The sequence below is a fragment of the Anser brachyrhynchus genome (genome assembly GCF_964034855.1).
Source record: "Anser brachyrhynchus genome assembly, chromosome: 2".
Lineage (NCBI taxonomy): Eukaryota > Metazoa > Chordata > Aves > Anseriformes > Anatidae > Anser > Anser brachyrhynchus.
In genome coordinates, this window is record NC_137695.1 from 50,622,126 (window position 1) to 50,639,162 (window position 17,037).

Sequence of the window (17,037 nt, forward strand, 5' to 3'; positions counted from 1 at the left end):
GAGCACTTAGGGGCTGTCAGTCATTTCTAGAAGAGAGAGCTGACATCTTAACATTTACTTTGCCAGTATTTACCAGATGCAGAAAACCAAAGGGTGAAAATGCAAACGAAAACATACATTCTCATTGATCGCATGATACAAGGGAAACATTTGGATCAGTTGTTGTAGTTGCTCACCTAGGAGCCTCCAATCCTGAGAAGATTTTTCTCTTTTGCTCAGTGAATCGAACTGTTGCAGGCTGGCTCTGTGTCGCTGAAGGGAGAAAGGCTCTTGCAGGCAGTGGCTGTGGAGTCTGCAGTAGCATTGTTGGGCAAGGAAATAGGTTGGCTGGCCTCTTATGGCTAGGGGAGCAGCAAGAAACGTGCAGAAGACTTAAGAAGGGCACCTTGAAGGGCATCCACCTTTCTTTTTTTTTTTTTCTTCTTATGCTAATAAGGATGTGGGTGTTGTGAGTACCGTAGACTGATGATATTTCCTCTTGCAAGAAGGGGATTGGCAGGGAAGGGTATAGGTGGGACTAGTTAATTCAAATATGTCTTCTACTCTTTACATGTAGGTTTCTAGATGTAGTTATCCCTGGACTGCTCTGAGAACTGGTCCTGGTGCTTCGGTGGGACTGCAGTTGTTGAAGCACTGCTCAGCAGCTGGGACCTCCAGTCACGACCACTGCAGAAGGTCTTGCTGCAATGGTAAGCGAGGTGCAGAGCTGCTGTGTACACTTATCACAGGCCCAAATGCACTGTGCTGCTCAACTGCTGAACCCTGTCTCATGCGATACCATTCTGAGGTGTACACGTGAAAGTAAAAGTGATGTTGTCCTTGAGGCTGCATCCAGAAATTCAGTGAGGTCTTTTACCGGACCTGAGCAGCAACTGTCATATTCCCAAAACACGCACTTGAAGCGGTCTATATGTGACTGGTAGCTGTTTTTCTGATCAGACTGTCAGTCTATTACCTAGCTCAGCCAAACACAGCAACTAAGGAAATGTTGAGGAACTTTGCTTTAAATACTTACTCACATGAGTGCCTCTTAGAGTCTTCTGGAAGGTCCAGTCCAGCAATGAGCAACTTCCTGCATTTACTCTTCTTGGACTGGTGCAGCCAACATCTGCAGCATGTCATTCACTGGTGAGTCCGGAGGTTTCATTCTCTGTGCACATCCAAATGTTAATGGTCTCATAATCCTGACACAGCCTCTGGCTCAGCGAGTAATCTTCCATGCAGGGTTCCTCAGATAAGGGATATATTACCATTTGGAATGGAATTGTGCCCCAGATTAAAACCCTTAATTGAGGTTTCTGGAGACAAGTGTAGATACTTGTGTATAAATTCATAGAACCACAGAGTCATGTTCCCATTCAGATTCCCACTGTAGTCAATGAAAGTCCAGTCCATGCAGATGTTGGAACTAAATGCTTTAGTTTACCTTGGAGTAGACACCTCTCAGATATCAGCCAAATAGTTCTATAAGCATCACTGACTATATGGAGTAGGTTTCCCGTGGCCATTATAGGAATTCAGATAATTACTGCATATTAAGTTGCTTAATCTGCAACCAAATTCCACCCTGGGAGCCAGCTAGTGACTGATCTCTGGGGGACTTCTGCACTAGGTTTATAGCCTGGACTTGAAACTCATGTTCCCACATGTATGGAGCTACCTTATTTTCTTTAGTAGTAGGGCTGTCTGATGTGGAATATGCACGCTTTAACCTTCCGGCATCTTTAGCATGGATATAGGTAGTCCTACAGCTCCAGCAGCCAGGAGTTCATTTTGGATAAGTAGACCAAGTATTTAGCAATTATTTTTGATCTCTGTGTGTGTGCGTATGTATGTATCAGATTTGTATATTAAGCAGCAGTATGGAAAATATCAATTTAGGTTACGGATATGGATAAACCAATTATGTGTCAGTTGGGAAGATCTTGCTGCTGAGTGCACATAAGTGCCTACATGCACCTGTGTGCAAGGAAGCTGCTACATGTCACAAGCAGATTACAGTAGGGTTCAGGCAGTACAACAAGATCAAAGGATGGATACCAAGGAAAAAGCTTTTTTCCACCATTTCTTCCATGCCATGTCCATCTATCACTTTATAAATGCATCAGTACTATATTCTCCAGTACTTTATTTTCATATTAGGAATTTCTTTCTTCCCTTAGGGAGACTCTTTGTCTTCCTTTCAAGGGTAAATAAAAAATGCTGTTCACCATAATATATGTAAAAAAAGGAACAGAAAACAACATGTCCCTGTATACAGCTTGAATAGTTGATAGATGATTACATCAATTCTCTGCTTAGATCTTAGAGCCAAAAAAAAAAAAGAAGAAAAGCCATGTTTAGCATGGATCAGAGGTTGAGGCTAAGGGAAAGTTCAATAGTTTAATATAAGAAAATTTAAAGTGAATGGAAATTGACAGTTTTCCTAATAGAGACATCTACTAGTATGGGTAATAGTCTCCTACAGTCCATATATATGTGAAGAACACAGGGCAAAAGAGAGCTGCTGTTCCAGCCTCTTCTTCTCTCCTTTGCACCCTGTGGTCCACACCTTGGGGCCCTCTGTTGTGCTACAGTTAAGGTGCATGGCTCACAGGGTCAGGAAAACAGGTCACGGCTGTATGCACTGATTATCCCTTTGTTCCTCTCTGTTGATACAAAAACCTAGAAAACTCTTGAAGTTGCAACTTGGAGCACTACCAAACAAAGAGATGATTGTGGCTGAGAGTGTCTAGACTTACCTGCCTCCAGCCTGCTGCGTAGGTGTGGGCACCATGTGTCTTTTCCCCGGAGGGCCGATTCCTTGTCCCCAGATCATGAGCTGGAGACTTGTCTAGCTGCTGCATAAGTTACCGTTACTGGTTGAATGCCAGTGCGTAGTACGGGGGATCTTGGGGAGTTTCTTCCATGAATTAAACACAAATTCCATTCGTTCCTTCTTATCAGAGAATTTAAGGGTTAACTTGTTATGTGCCTTAATTTGTAAAAGTCCAGTCTAAGGCAGTTGGAAGAGACCTAACAAACTCAAGTCCCATCACCTCAAATTTGGGCTGTTTACAGTAAACTTCAGATCATGTCATCAGTTCCTTTGGAAAAGCGGATTATTCTAACCTCATGGAACAGCTTCCCTATTTTTATCTTACGATCATAACTAAAATACAAGAGGAACCCCACCAAAATTATCCAAGTAAAGGAGAAGAGTAACAGACCTAAAATATTAACTTAATTGTGGGAAAATCATCAGCTACCAATGGCTGCATGTACTTAAGACTACTTCTGTCTCTGAACAGCATCCAAGCATTTAGATATGATCTTAAAAAAAATATTGAAATGACTTCTGAAATTGTCATTGTGATTTGATGTTTTTTGAGACTTAACAGATTTTTGTAACATACCTTTTGGAAGGCCTTTTTCCTTAGAGCTCTGGATGTTATAGGAAAATTTACTGCAATTCTTGTGTGCCAGTAGTAAAAAGGGTTAAACTATGAAAAAAATCTACTGTAAAAAGCTGTTTTTGTCTTAAAATGGCTAATGGTATGGAATTCTAATACGCATGGGGATTTGAGAAAACCAGACATTGAACATATTACCAAGTATCCTTGGAGCAGGACACAAGGCAAATGCAGGTGTTCCTTTTGCAAATTTCAAGCGACTTCCTGGACTGTTGCAATAAGGCAGAGCTGAGTACTGCTAGTGTCAAGCATTTGCGAGTTAGGTCCTGAAATGTCATGAGTCTGGTTTGGAGGACAAAGAAAAAAAAAAAGTTGCAGTAATTTCTGGCTTAATTTTATTTGTCTTTTGATGTATTTGTGCCCTCCCCACCTTTTTTTTTAATCTTCAGGTTTTCCACTTTCTAGTTTTTCCACCACAGCAAAGCTCTAACGTATGTTTTTTTCAGTAAAAGCTGAGATGACTATAGAACTAAATGACTTGAGAAAAAAGGTCTTCAAGACAAACACTGAATACTGTGAGATTCATAATGAAGCTTTAGGTTTTGGCAGCATAAAAGGAGGGGGTATTTGCAAAGGCTCCCCAGAGAGCAGTGAATAAAGGGAGAGGGAGCTCCGGAGGGCCACCCGAATAGTTCAGCCAGGCTTCTCCTCTGGATCACCTTCTTCTCTACTGGAGCTGCTTCTCCGCCGACTGTAGAGAAAGCCGTGATCTCACTAGGCTGAAGGTAGCTTTTGTGAATAGCTCTTCAAGTGCCACACGAAGAGAGGCTTTTAATGTAAGGAGCTGCACTTCTAATCCCACGTGACTGTGCTGATTTCCAAAGACACGGGGGCTGTAATTCTGCCCTGAATTACATGCAGCGGTCCAGCCTACCAGAGAGGTAGCGTTTGCGTGTGCACGTATCTGTACTGAGCAGTTGCTGCTGGATACCTGCCTGAGTTTGGGAAAGGGGTGATAAACAGGTTTGTGACAGACCGTTTGATATGCTGTGACGCTAATAGCCTGAGAGAGCACTCGGTAGGTAGAGAACCGCTGTGCAGGATTAGTCAGTCACCAATATGCTCACAGCGCCGCGCTAGTAGTGGGCTGTGAATTTGAGCCAGACAGTTGGTGCGCTCTCCTGTAGGCATCCAGACAAGCCTGCTCGGAGATGACATTTGCTTCTCTACAGATATGTCACGGATCATTTTTCACAGCCCTGTTGAAGTGGCTTATTTATTATCATCTGTTCTGGTGTTATATCCTGGACATGGGAGAACTGTTTACTGTGCCGCGGTGCCAGGAATTCCTCGTTACTGTGCAATCCAACTCCGGGAGAGCGCTCAGGGTAAGGCTGGACGCTTTCCTCAAGGCTGATGCCGCTAAGGCCGGGCACTCCAGTTTGAGCTGACGAGGCATTACAGCAGAAGTTAGTGGTTTGGTACGTAAGTGACCTCTAAGTGAGGAGGTACCAGATTTGTCACACTTCCACGAGCCCCGGCTGTAGAAATCAAATCCAAAATTGTAGTCAGCAGAACAGCTTGACCTTGGATTTAGGCAGCCCTGTCATTAGCCCGTGCGGGATCTGTTGAAGTCGCATTATCAAGAGCACTGGTTCTCAGCTGTGCTCCCCAGGTCCTGCAAAGCCATGCTGCCTTAAAAGGTTAATGTTTTAAGGCATTGGGATAGCCCACAGTGCATTCAAAAAGCTGACAGTGATCCATGAACAGAGTGCTGGGGAATTACTGCCATTGCTGCCCTAGAGCAAGAAGTTTTCAGTGCTGCTGTTAACAGGAAAATGAGCTAATCTGTTTCAGGAATGGCAGCAGAACCTGGCTGCTGCGTTTTCCAGGCTTACTGAATCATTCTTACGATTTTCTTTCCTTGCCCTGTATCAAAATAACTCTCACGGTGCTTGAATGTTTTAAAACCACATTTTTAGGAGAGCCGCTCACCTTTCTCTGGGTCTGCTCTTCTGATTGGATTTGTGTTGCTATGCTAGAATAATACTTCCCCAAATCTGTATCAGTATGATCAATTAAATTAGTGGCTAAAATCTGTCATCCAAGATGACTCTCTGTTGTTATTAGGAAGGAATCAGATTGAATTTCGTTGGAACCAGGCTAGTGCAAAATGTCAATTACCATGGGAAAAAGTATCCTGCTGTATGTGCTGCAGAAAATAAAGCTGAGTCCATGGGGGAACACTTGTGATCAGTGTATATAGGTTTTAAAGTGATCCCGCATAAGAACACCTTTGTTTCTAATTGTTTTTGTTGTCTGTACAGGGGTAGAACCGGGCAGTGTCGTGGCCCTGTTGTGCCTTGCACAACCACATGCCTGCAATTGGAAGAATTTGAATGAAACAGCAGATAAAAGCAGTCCTTTCTTTAGCCTGCAGCTAGGAGGCAGGACTGATGGATTACACGTGTTTACATGGAGGGGAACCGATGCCTGTTCTCCTTGGGCCAACAATTACAGCCATTTCACCCTTCTGCTCCCCCCACTGGGCCCAGTAGAGCCCAGTATAGCAACTGGGACAACACAGGCTGGGACCCTTCAGGGAGAAGGGCTCACTGCCTCCTGTGACTGGCTTCCAGCTGGTGACACGAAAGCCCATCACTCCACCTGATGAAGGACAGACGGACAGAAGGGCAGACAGGGGAGGCCCATAATGCTTTTTTTTTTTTTTTTTTTAAACCTGAGGTTGCGTTTTGTTCTTGCAGTGGCAATAACAGGAGGCTTTCTGTCAGAGTAATCAATGGTGGGGTAAGAGCAAGAGTTCAGCTAGTTAGCTAGAATAAATGACATGGGGCTTGAAGCAATGAAGGGCTATAAAGTGTTAAAAAAATGGGCTGAAGACTATCTAAAAAAGTGTTGTCACTTGCTGAGAAGGTTGCTTTGCCAGCTAGTCTAAGTCCAAACATTAATGTTGTTAGGATTTTTTTTTAAGAAGCTGTAGCATGAATGGAAAATTTATGGAAGATTTTGAGGCTTCTCTATTTTTAAATAAAATGGAGCCTTGTTACTTCATCAGGGCATGCAAAGTGGCTAGAAAGAAAACTAAAATTAATCTGTTATAATCCAATAGCATACAAAAGTGAGCATAAAACAATGATAGAAAAAATGAACCCAGATTTGCTGCTAAATTATAATAAAATAAATGTAACAATTAACAAAGCTCATTTTACTTGTTTTTGTGAAGTTTGTTGGATTAGCAATGTTCTGTGAAAATACTGTACCTCAGGCAACGGAGTGCAGGTTTTTCCAGAATGTGTTTAAATGTTCTTATTTCCCGTGTGCTACTAAAAAGGGAAAATTATAACACACAGTGCTCTGAATTCTAACCTGATGTTTTAATTTGCCAAACACAAGCATGGAGTTGTTCAAAGATTTAATCTCTGCTGTCCCTGTCATTCCACAAAAACGTGCAGTTACCTGACAGAGAACCGCAGGAGCTAGGTGACGTTTGTGCCAGCCTGGTTGGACACTCTGCATTAGCCTCCATCGCCACTAAAGCTGGCTGATGAATCAGAGCAATTCTGGGTTTACAGCTGTATAACCAGGAGCAAAAGTTGGCCTGTTGGTTCTTAACTGAGCTGAAGCGTGTTTATCTGTTAGGCAGGCTTCCTAATGAAAAAAAGAGTCATTATGCATTAGGACAGGCTGTATTAATTATTAATCTCTCCTCCCACATGATGCAACCAGTCTTTTATGAACGCGTGGTCTGTTTCAACCAAATTTTGACACTGGCCTGGGATGTATTAAGTGTCTGTGAAGTTCTCAGAAGGAGGTGGCTGGGAAGGAGTGAGGAACTGCTTAGGTTTGCAGGCTGCAGGACCCAGAACTTGGTGCTTATTAGACATCAGAGCATCTGTGCCAGAACAAAACCCCGAGACAGGTGCTCATGGGATCTGCTGCTTGTGGAGCTATTTCTCTGTAAGGAAGAGAAAAAACACTTATTGGTCCAGAAGGATTCTGCTTCTGCTCAGGGTTCTAAATAATTTTGTGTTTTTAAAATAGGTACAGCTTTGTCTGAGAGAGAGAGAAAGCCTAGGATTTTGCATACTCCAGCAGTACGGTTCTTGAAGCATCGGAGCCGATTTAACAGCATGCTATCTGCAACAGGGGATGTCCCCACTCCCTGCCTTCTGTCTGTTACTTTCCATTACCCCTGCCCCAGCTGCGCCACGCTCCTGTTCTGTGATCTCCAGTCCCCATCACCTTTCCAACCTCTTCCATTTAGCTGGGCTTGTTTTCTGCCAGGTTACTGAGTTGAATAAGCACACAGAGATGGAAGGAGACAGCCCCTACTTGCCCAATTTTATGGAGGCAGACTCCAGCCCAGCTTGGTAAAAAAAACTTGGATGCTCACCCAGGTCTCTCTACTGGTCTGGAGCCACCTGCTGGAAATGAGAAACAGAAACAAGGTGTTGGGCATGTAGTAGGGCCTGAAAGCAGCCGTGTCTCATGGTAGTTTGACGAGCATTTGACTGAGAAAACCAATGGTAGTATTTTCTTCTCTTCCTGCTTTTCCTCTTACAACATTTGCTAGAGTCTGCCACACTCTAGGAAATGAGCTAAAACCTGAGTTGGTGGAAAATCCTCAGCTCCTCCCCTGGCCTCTGAAGTGTTACAGGTACTAACGGGTGCTGACAGCCGAAGTGGTTACGCTACCATCGGAAACAGAAGCAATAAAAGACATAGCAAAAGTGCCCTGCGTTGCCGCGTGCTCTGTGGCCAAACAAGCATCTCAACACTGTTATAAGATGCTGAATTTAGTAAAAGTGCTATCTGCTGTGACCCTGCAGTGATTCTCATTTCATCAAGCAAAACCCAAATGTACGCATTTCGTTGTTTGTGTGGCATTTGTGTGCATGGTGGTATCTCTGCAAACCAAAAACCACTCTGATTAAACCTGTTGCTTGCAGATTCAATGGTTTTAGCTAATTTCCTTTGTGCATTAAATTGCAATACCTTTCTCTTGTATTCAGGGAGCAATATACTGCTTGTGGCTAATTTTAACGTCTCTGTTCCTGTGCACAGGAAGCTAAAAGATTCTGCTTTCTTGGCAGAAAACAGTGGTGAGTTCAGATCCTATTAAATTTGAGTCAGTAGGGTGATTTCTTTTGCAAGGGGAGAAACACTGAGAGGAGACCATCACACAAAGTCCACACGAAAAAGATTATCTGTTAAGAAAATCCTGACTAGCTGATGTACCATGGTCTCATTTTCAAAAGTTACTTAACCTCCTGGGTGTCCAGCAAACCTCAGACACCTTCAAGTGAGGTCTTGCGGTGTGGAGCTCCCAGTAGCTTTGGGATGAGTCTAGAGCTGCCATTCAGCCCTTCAGCTCCATACGCAGGGATACCAAAGCCGTGGTTCTTGGGCCAGTCTGTACCCTCCTGCTGTCTTTCTTGAGGGTCCCACAGGTCTGTCAGGGCCTGATGGGGATCCATGTTGGTCCTGGTGACCCAGCTACAGGCTTGTGCTGTGGCACCTGCATTTCTGACCACTTTCCACCCCGTTCTGCCATCTTCCCAAGAGGCTGCCCACCATGTAGCTCACTGACACAAAAAGCTGCAATATCAAGTGCTGCAAGCACGTGCTAAGTGAGCACCTGGATTCTCTAAGGCAGGTTCTTGGATGAGGTACACTGACAGCCCCAAGACCAGCCACCACAGCTGAAGCTCATGCACTTTGATTTTTTATATTTTTCTGACACTAGTTTTACACAAGGTTGTTCTCATAGCCCTGCCTCGAAGTTTGTGTTTACTTCACAGGGCAGGGAAGCGTATCACAAGCTCATACTGACAAAAATGGGGGCGGTGTGTGTGTACAAATTCTCGTGTCATTTCTGCTTGCTCTGCTGCTATTTTATTTTGCTTACTCTTCCCGGTTTCTATTTTCATTGTATTCCCTGTCTTCTTACTCTTTGCTTTTCTACTTGGTCCACCTTTCCTAAATATCCATATTAATTCAATCAACAAGTAAACCATTAAATGAGGAATCCTGCAGTTTGAATACAAAACTCTGATTCATACAGGAAGTGGTTTTTTCTTTGTTTTAATGAAAACAGGCTCAGCAGCTCACAGACAAAAAAATGCACATGGAAAATGTGTGTAATCTATTTGTGCTTCAGCTTTGAGGAAAATGTTTATGTTGTGCCTTGGTTAATACAAATCAAATTATTGTTAAATTCCCAAATGATTTTTTTGTTGTTTGACAGTGGGATAGGCCCATGCCTTTTTTTTATTTGTAGGAACAAGCAGAAAACAGAAAATGGTCTTACTGAAATGATTTGTTGTTTTGGTTTACAACCATGAAAGGGAATGGCATCTGCTGGACTGTATGTGTCCCTGGCTGTGGGCAGCACACATTTCTATGGTTAGGATGTAAGATTATTCCTAGAAAAAAATACCGAGTTGTCTTCCAGCCTGACTTAAGTCAGGCTTTTATGTCATACATGTATGAAAGTGGCTAATGTGTGCCTACAATAAGCTTCACTCTTCCAAAAACTGATAATCATAAGCACACTTCGTTACATTTCCACAGAACCTCTAGCTCTCTTTTCCTTAAAGCTTCTGAAATTTGCATCAAATTTATGAATGAACCAAATACGAATGATATGCAAGTTAGAGGACGGTCTACCTATGCTACTTCCAAAGCTATTAGTGTTGCTTAAAACAGTAGCAGTTTTCAGATGTAAAATATTGACAGAGGTTAGAACATAAATGCACTGTTTTTTCCCCTCTTTGCTTTGTGGATCTCAGATTCAATTATGCTTTCTTTGAGGCTGTGTAAAGTTGCATTTAAAATTCAAAAGTTCAAGTGCAATTTATTAGGGACAACTAGTTTCTGTTCAGGAAACATGGATACCTTTTCAAGGCGCTATTTTTATCTTCTTTGTAACTACTAGATTCACTGTGGCTTTGGAAGGAAAATGTTAAGAGCAGTTTCAATATAAAAAATGGAGGAATTGCCATTTTTCAAGAAGAGAATAATCTAGGCTCCTTACTTTTTCCTACCTCTGCCATCCATCCGCAAGGGGCTAGAAGGAATTATTGGTGATACGGAGAATTGAAATGCCTTTTTCATTTACAGGGCATATAGAGACCAAGCTGAGGGTCGAGGTGTCTTTTAGATAAATAAAGCAATGAAGAAAACAAAGAATTACTGCTCTGTATAAAATCATAAATACTTAACCAAAGGTGAAAGCAAGCCATACCACAATACTTATTTTTTGCCGGAGATCCTTCCACTCCTGCAAGTCATACAGGGTAAATAGGGAGGCTTTGTAGCATGACCCACAGGGTCTTTGGGACCAGTGTGGAATATTAGTTCCAAAGTCATGAAAGAATATTTCTCTTTAGAGCAATTTCTAGGACTTCTCTGTCCTTCATTTTGTAGCAATGTTTGTCAATCAAAAACTCAAAAATCACAAGTCTCTTTTCCTCTGCTAAAATCCTGAGATTTTTTTTGCATGCTATAGACTTTTTTTTTTTTTTTTTCCCTCATTACTTCTGGCTCTCTCTCTTTCTCTTCAGTTGCACAACTAATCAAAATTTCCTTTTCAGTAAGGTCACTGAAATTTTCCAGTTAATGTGGTACCTTACGATCTTAAGAAAAATTAGTTATGCAAAAAATGGTTTCACAGGAAACCAGCTCCTTAAACTTTGGGGTTTATTGTCATCAAAAAAATATCTAAAATACAATTAGTGTTTGGGAAATACATCCTATAGTAATAGGGATTTTTTTTTAATTTTATTATGAAAAAAGATAATTCTGAGAAGACAGGATTTTATGGGGTAATAACTTGAGAAATTAACTTAATCTTCATTGCAATGAGAAGTTTAAAATCATCAAGTACAGGATGAGCATGCAGATTAAGCAACACCAGGGAAGATATGAAAGGCTTACAGTTTTAGCTCTATATTTGCTACTGTACATATGGAACTAAGAGACTGCAAATCACATGGGTTAATGAATCCAGTCCTTGCTTCTGACCTGCAATCCTCAAAAAAATATGCTTTTGTCTTAGAGAAGCCTCTGTGGGATGTACTAGAATATATTACTTTGCTTGCGAAGTTGGAGCCATGTGTTATATTCAGGATTTTCTTTCAATTTTTTTTTTCTATTCTAGTTTTCTGGAAATTTCAAATTTGCCTTTACATGTTTATTTAAAAATGTATTGAAAATAGCCTTTTACCAGAATGTCATCTCTTTTTAGCATTTTAAGGAAACTTCAATGTTCTTGTTGGGTGTGATTATTTTTCTTCTTTTTCTGGACTCAGGTAGTGTTTTATAAAATGAGAGAGAGGTTGTTTTCATTTCTTTTGTCTTCCTCTCTCTCTTCCCTCTGTCTATACCCTCCCTTGAAATTCAGCTAGCAGAACCAAGATTTTTGTCTCTATAATCATACATTGTCAACAATGACAAGAGGTGTAATTACCTTCATAATCAGATTATATCATGAATCACAATCTCTCAAATGTTTAATTTCATTGGCTGTGAGTCCAGACAGCTACCCACCACTGCCAAGTACATAAATGTTTGCCGGTCTGTTATTTGTTTCCATAAACTCAAGTAAAACTAGCTTGTAAGAAGTATTAGTCTCCTGTTCAGGTTTTAAATAACCATTTTTCTATAGCAAAGATTCAGTCGCTCTGAAGTCATCACACGTACGTGTATCAGCCTTGGATTTCAACAGGGAAGAATTTTTATTTTTTAAACATGGTTTGGGTTAAATTCTTGCTATAAGCAAAGTTAAAAGTACTGCCACTTAGAGGACAAGGGAGCATGAGAGAACGCAGCTTGCTGGATTCGTCTGGACCAGACTGAGAGGACTGGATAAAGCCTAATGAATTAAACAGGCTTTTGAAAAATCACTGGTATTTTAAATAGCAACTTTGGACTTGTTCAATTGCTCCAGAGACTTAAAATGGTGTGGTAGGTCACTGTCAGAGACTTCAGCTTAAGAATAAGGGTCAAACCTTGGTGCTGTGGAAATGAACAACAAAAGTCCCTTAGATCCCAGAAAGGGGTCGTGATTTAACCCAGAGTCCAGCTTTTTCCCCGTGCCAAAGCAGACGCTGAAACACAAAACAATTGCCGGAGAGAGCAAAGGAGAAGAGAGAATTTTCCATTCTCAAACAGGCATTAATCAAACAAGCCATTTTATAAAGGAAGACATAATAAAGAAGGCTTACTCACAGTTAAGGGAATTTTAATGTCCCGGGGTTTGTCCAGCTTTGCCAAGCTAAGTCGAAAACAAGGCGGGAGGGGGAAGAAGGCCATAGAAAGAAGTATCTTGGCTACTCTGAGACTGTGCAGAGAATGAAGCACCTCAAGTTCTTGAGCTATTTTTAAAGCATACGTCCAAAGAAGAACATCAGAAAAAAGCCCAGAACTGTAGTGAAACTATAAGTGGACCTAGATCAACGGGAAGTTTGCTGTGATTCTGACAAGCTTTAATTTGCCAAAATTGTGCTTGTACTGCAGTAGTTTCCCTATATCCCCACAGTGCAGATGTTTTCAGGAGTAGGAGGGTTGCTCCTCCCATTCCAGTTTCCTAGAAATGGATGAAAGCTTAAAGATTTCTACATGCAGCATTATTTTTTCCCACCAGCAGACCTATTTCTCAATTGGAATTTTTCATTTCCCTCTCTATGCAAAAGACTTTTACAGTTCCTTGCCGCTGGGGGCAATCTAATACAGATATTGACTTGGCCAGCACTGCTGGTTCTTTGCAACCACAGTCCTGTGGAGTTCATTATAGTTCAACCATCTAACTTAAAGGAAAGAAATGGTACAGCAAGGCCAGATTTAAAAAAAAAATGCATCTACTCTGCTTCACTAGAAAATGAGGAGATGTTTATCTCTGAGTAAGAAGGAAAGATGATAGCAACTTTAAGATTTAAATTGATCCAAGTATATGATGCTAAAGATCCTAAATGGTTTCAAATTGCGGAAGATTATCTTGTAATTTGTATATATTGCTTCTGTAGGCTGCTGAGGAAGCTAATTGCGATACATCCTGTGGTTAAGTTATCATCTTTCTCAATGACTGAAGATCATAATTTTATCTTTAGGTGAGTTTAATGCTCTCCGTCTGTTACGTTCATTTGTATGCTGGAGCAGTGCTGACAAGCCTCCTGTTGTTCCATGTAGCATTTGTGTCAGCCAACCAGGTTAGTGGAAGATTCACCTCTATGAAATTACAACACTGGAAACAAGCTCAGCCTCCAGAGAACAGCTTTTCTTTTTTTTTAAATGTGGCCAGTGAATAGCGTCTGAGGCTGGAAAGAGGCTCTTGGTCTGCGTTCACGTAGATCCTGACTGACCTGACTGCTCGTCTGCAAATAACAAAGTATGTGATATCAAAGCAGGTAGAGATGAGAGATACCAGCGGTAGGGAAAGCTGGTTGTTGTGATGAACAGCATTCCCCTCGCTGCGTGATGACTATGATAAGAGCAGCCTACACAGGGTAACTGCCAGGAAAACGGGAGATCTGATTGCCTCCATTTGCTCTCACCTCAGCAGCAGGAGCACTGGCCCCCAGAGGAACAACTGCATGCACCAACTTTGTTCCAGTGTTGTATTTTATTCTTTAGCTAACATAGTAGATATTGGCCAGGTCAGAGACACTGCCAGGGAAACTTTTGTTTCCTTAAGCAGAAGAGTAAATTAAACACTGGAAGGGTTTCTTAATTCTCAAATGTTTTTTTATACAGGCAGGGGTGCTGTGAGAGACCATGCTAATTCTGTCCCTGTAGCATCCAGCTGGATAGCTGGGGAGTTGTGGTAGAGCTCAATATATTCTTCTACTGCCACGTTTTCTTCTTTTGAAATGCTCTCATAGCTCTTCTATAGCACAGATTTGGATCTTTTGCATATGAGACTCTTTTCTTAGCTTGCTGAAGTGAAAAGTGCGTGGGGAATGACAAAAGGAAGATGCATGTAACCACAAAGTAAGGGCAGGAGCAAATTATTTCCAACGATCTTAAAAAGACATGTAGGTTTGAAAAAAAATCTAGGAGTGTATGGCTGGTTTTTGTAAGTACTCACACTTCAGTGATTTATTTCTGACAAGCCCCAAATGAGACAACAAGGTAATCCTGGCAATTCTGGTCATAGGAAGGATGCCTCTATAATGGAGCGAAGTCTGAGGAAAAAAAGGTAGGATAAAGAGAAGAAAATAGCTTAGCAGTCTTGTGTGCAGAATTAGTTTAGGGTAGATGTGAAATCATCCCTCCTGGATCTGAGTACAGCCTCCAAAAATGTTTAGGACTATTTGGTTTGGATTTAGGCCTGACTTTGGGAGACAACCTGGAGTTTCATCCAATGTGAAGTTTGCCATTATTCATGCTAATTAAAGGATAGAAGTCAGGGCTTGTTTTTTCTGTTCAGCAACAGAAGATGAAGTGAAGGAAACCCTTCTCAATGTTCTCTTTAAAGTCAATAATTAGATCTGATGTCAACACGCTTGAGTAAGCATTGTATTTAGAGACTAGGGCAGGAATGTTGGTGGGCATCGGGTTGTGGGGATGGGGATGGTTAAGAGGCGGTTTCCAGCAGAGGTGGCCAGACACGTGGGCTGCTGGATGATGAGGTGTGGGCTGGAGATAGATGTGGGATAAGGAGATGGGAGATGGCCGAGAGGTGCTAGCTCTTGGTACGGTTACTGGCATTGCTTGGCATCACTGTTGGACAATTTGTTGATGGGAATCATGAACCATTTGGGGAGAAAAGACATCATGTAGAAAACTGCCCTTGAGTTTCTGAGCCTCTGAAAAGGTTTGGGTTCTGTATGAATGTTGATATGACTTAGTTGGTTGTAGATGTCAGCAACAATTCCTGCCTTCTGAACACTGAAATTTAAGACTCTTGTATTCTGCTAACGCTCCCTATGTTAAGTAACCTTTACAAATAACTAATGTTTACAAACAAATACGTGTGCTAACATCTGTGTGAAAGGCAACTTCCCACACTGACCAAACCGCCATCTGGCTGCAGGTGGGAGGGAGGCATGGGAGACTCTGTCAGCCCTCATGGATGGGATTCAGCTGATGTATGGGGGTGACCCTGGCAGAGGTATGGCTAAAACTTTGGAAGCCACCTCTGCAATCCAAGTGTCAAGGTTAATCCTGTAAAATGGCACTATCTGTTGAAATAGAAGTGAGCTATTTCTCAGCTGTGTTCTAGCAGAGTTCAGATCCTGGAGCGGATGAGATAACTGGAGACAGATTTTGAACTGGTCGAGAAGGTTGGCTGAGCTCTTGCATGCCAGCTCTGTTTGGCCTGCCATGCTGAGAAGTGTTTTCCTACACACACAGCTGTGTGGCTGCCCCCGAGAAGCGAGTGGAAGCACCTGTGTTGGTTAAAGCCAAGGAGCCAAGCGCGTACCCGACACGAGAGAGCAGGAAACAAAATGGCTGGTAGGTCTCCGAACCAATTCGTGACTAGCGCTTGCGAAGGGTTGAGCGAACCCTTGCCATACGATGTACCGGGGTGGCAGGAACGTGCAACTTTTCCATTCTAGGGTGAAAAAATGTTCGGCATGGCCATCTTGCTTACTCCTCTCAGTGAGGAGCATGTTATTAGCTGCCCTTTTGGCTGTGATCTGCCGTTTAGGTTGTGACATGCCTCGGCGGTGGTTGGAGGGGAAAGAAGCGGCGCGATATGTCTTTGACTTTACACCACATGTTTCAGAACGCTGTAGTTCACTCTCACATTTTATAAAATCAATTTCCATTCTGTCATGGTATTTCACACATTCGCATTCTGAATAAGTTAGAGAATATTCTACAACTTACTAAAATAACTTTAGTTTTAATTTTTCCTATTACATGAAGAAACCTATCCATACTTTATCTGTTACAGATGGAAAAACTACATATGGAGAAGTCAGATCTATTAATTAGTTTATAAGCACAAAGTCCCCTAAAGAGTGCCACAGATCCATGTGTTATTCTTAAGAGCTGTCTGAAGTACTTGCACTGAATAATTTATTTCAATTTAGCCCTGTTTCTGCTGTTAATTATCTAAGATCAGACTTTGTTTTTTGGGACTTTTTTTTAACCATTCTACACATCACCTAAATTCACTGAAATGCTCTCTGAACATATTTCAGCCTGCTGATGTATTCAAACCATCAACACTCATTGACTGTTTTCTGTTGTCTTTAAGGAATGATAGGATGATTACTAACTTCTGTTGTTTTTAATCCTTCAGTCATTAAATCCTAGGAGGAAGGGAGGGGGGAAATGGGGGTAGGAGAATTGGATGATCAACCTCCTGGGAACTCCAAACAGCGTTATTTTTTATTTCATCTTTGAGGACTGTTTTGAGGCCCTAGCTAAGGATCTGGCTCTGTTGTGCTAGGCCAAGCAGCATCTTCCCAATGTTGTGTAGCTCTTTTGTGTTGGAGAGAGTTAGGGTCAGCCAGGTAACAAGCGCGTAGGAACAGGGAGCACAGGTTCCCATGTTCCCTCTTGGTAACTTTACTGAGCTGAGCAGCTTCAGGCTCCACTATGGGACACTTCCAACGTATGACACGAGAAGGACCATAGCAGTAGGTTTGGAAAGAGTTGGACTGACAGGGGT

At 42.0% G+C, this 17,037-nt stretch overlaps 2 long non-coding RNA genes across 8 annotated transcripts in view; one reads left to right on the plus strand and one right to left on the minus strand.

The window, feature by feature from the left end:
• LOC308189320 overlaps nucleotides 1-13,304 on the minus strand; it is a 30,504-nt gene extending 17,200 nt beyond the window's left edge. For 4 of the 7 annotated variants that reach the window (XR_013946280.1, XR_013946281.1, XR_013946282.1 and 1 more), the window contains exons 1-2: nucleotides 12,645-13,304; nucleotides 177-7,837 (exon numbers count right to left, since the gene is read on the minus strand). This is a non-coding gene — a long non-coding RNA (uncharacterized lncRNA). The remainder of the gene's footprint in view (nucleotides 1-176; nucleotides 7,838-12,644) is intronic. The other 3 variants (XR_013946284.1, XR_013946283.1, XR_013946285.1) reach the window with 3 other exon arrangements.
• Nucleotides 1-17,037, plus strand: part of LOC308189319 — a 69,579-nt gene that overhangs the window by 21,235 nt on the left and 31,307 nt on the right. The gene's annotated exons all lie outside the window — the stretch shown is intronic.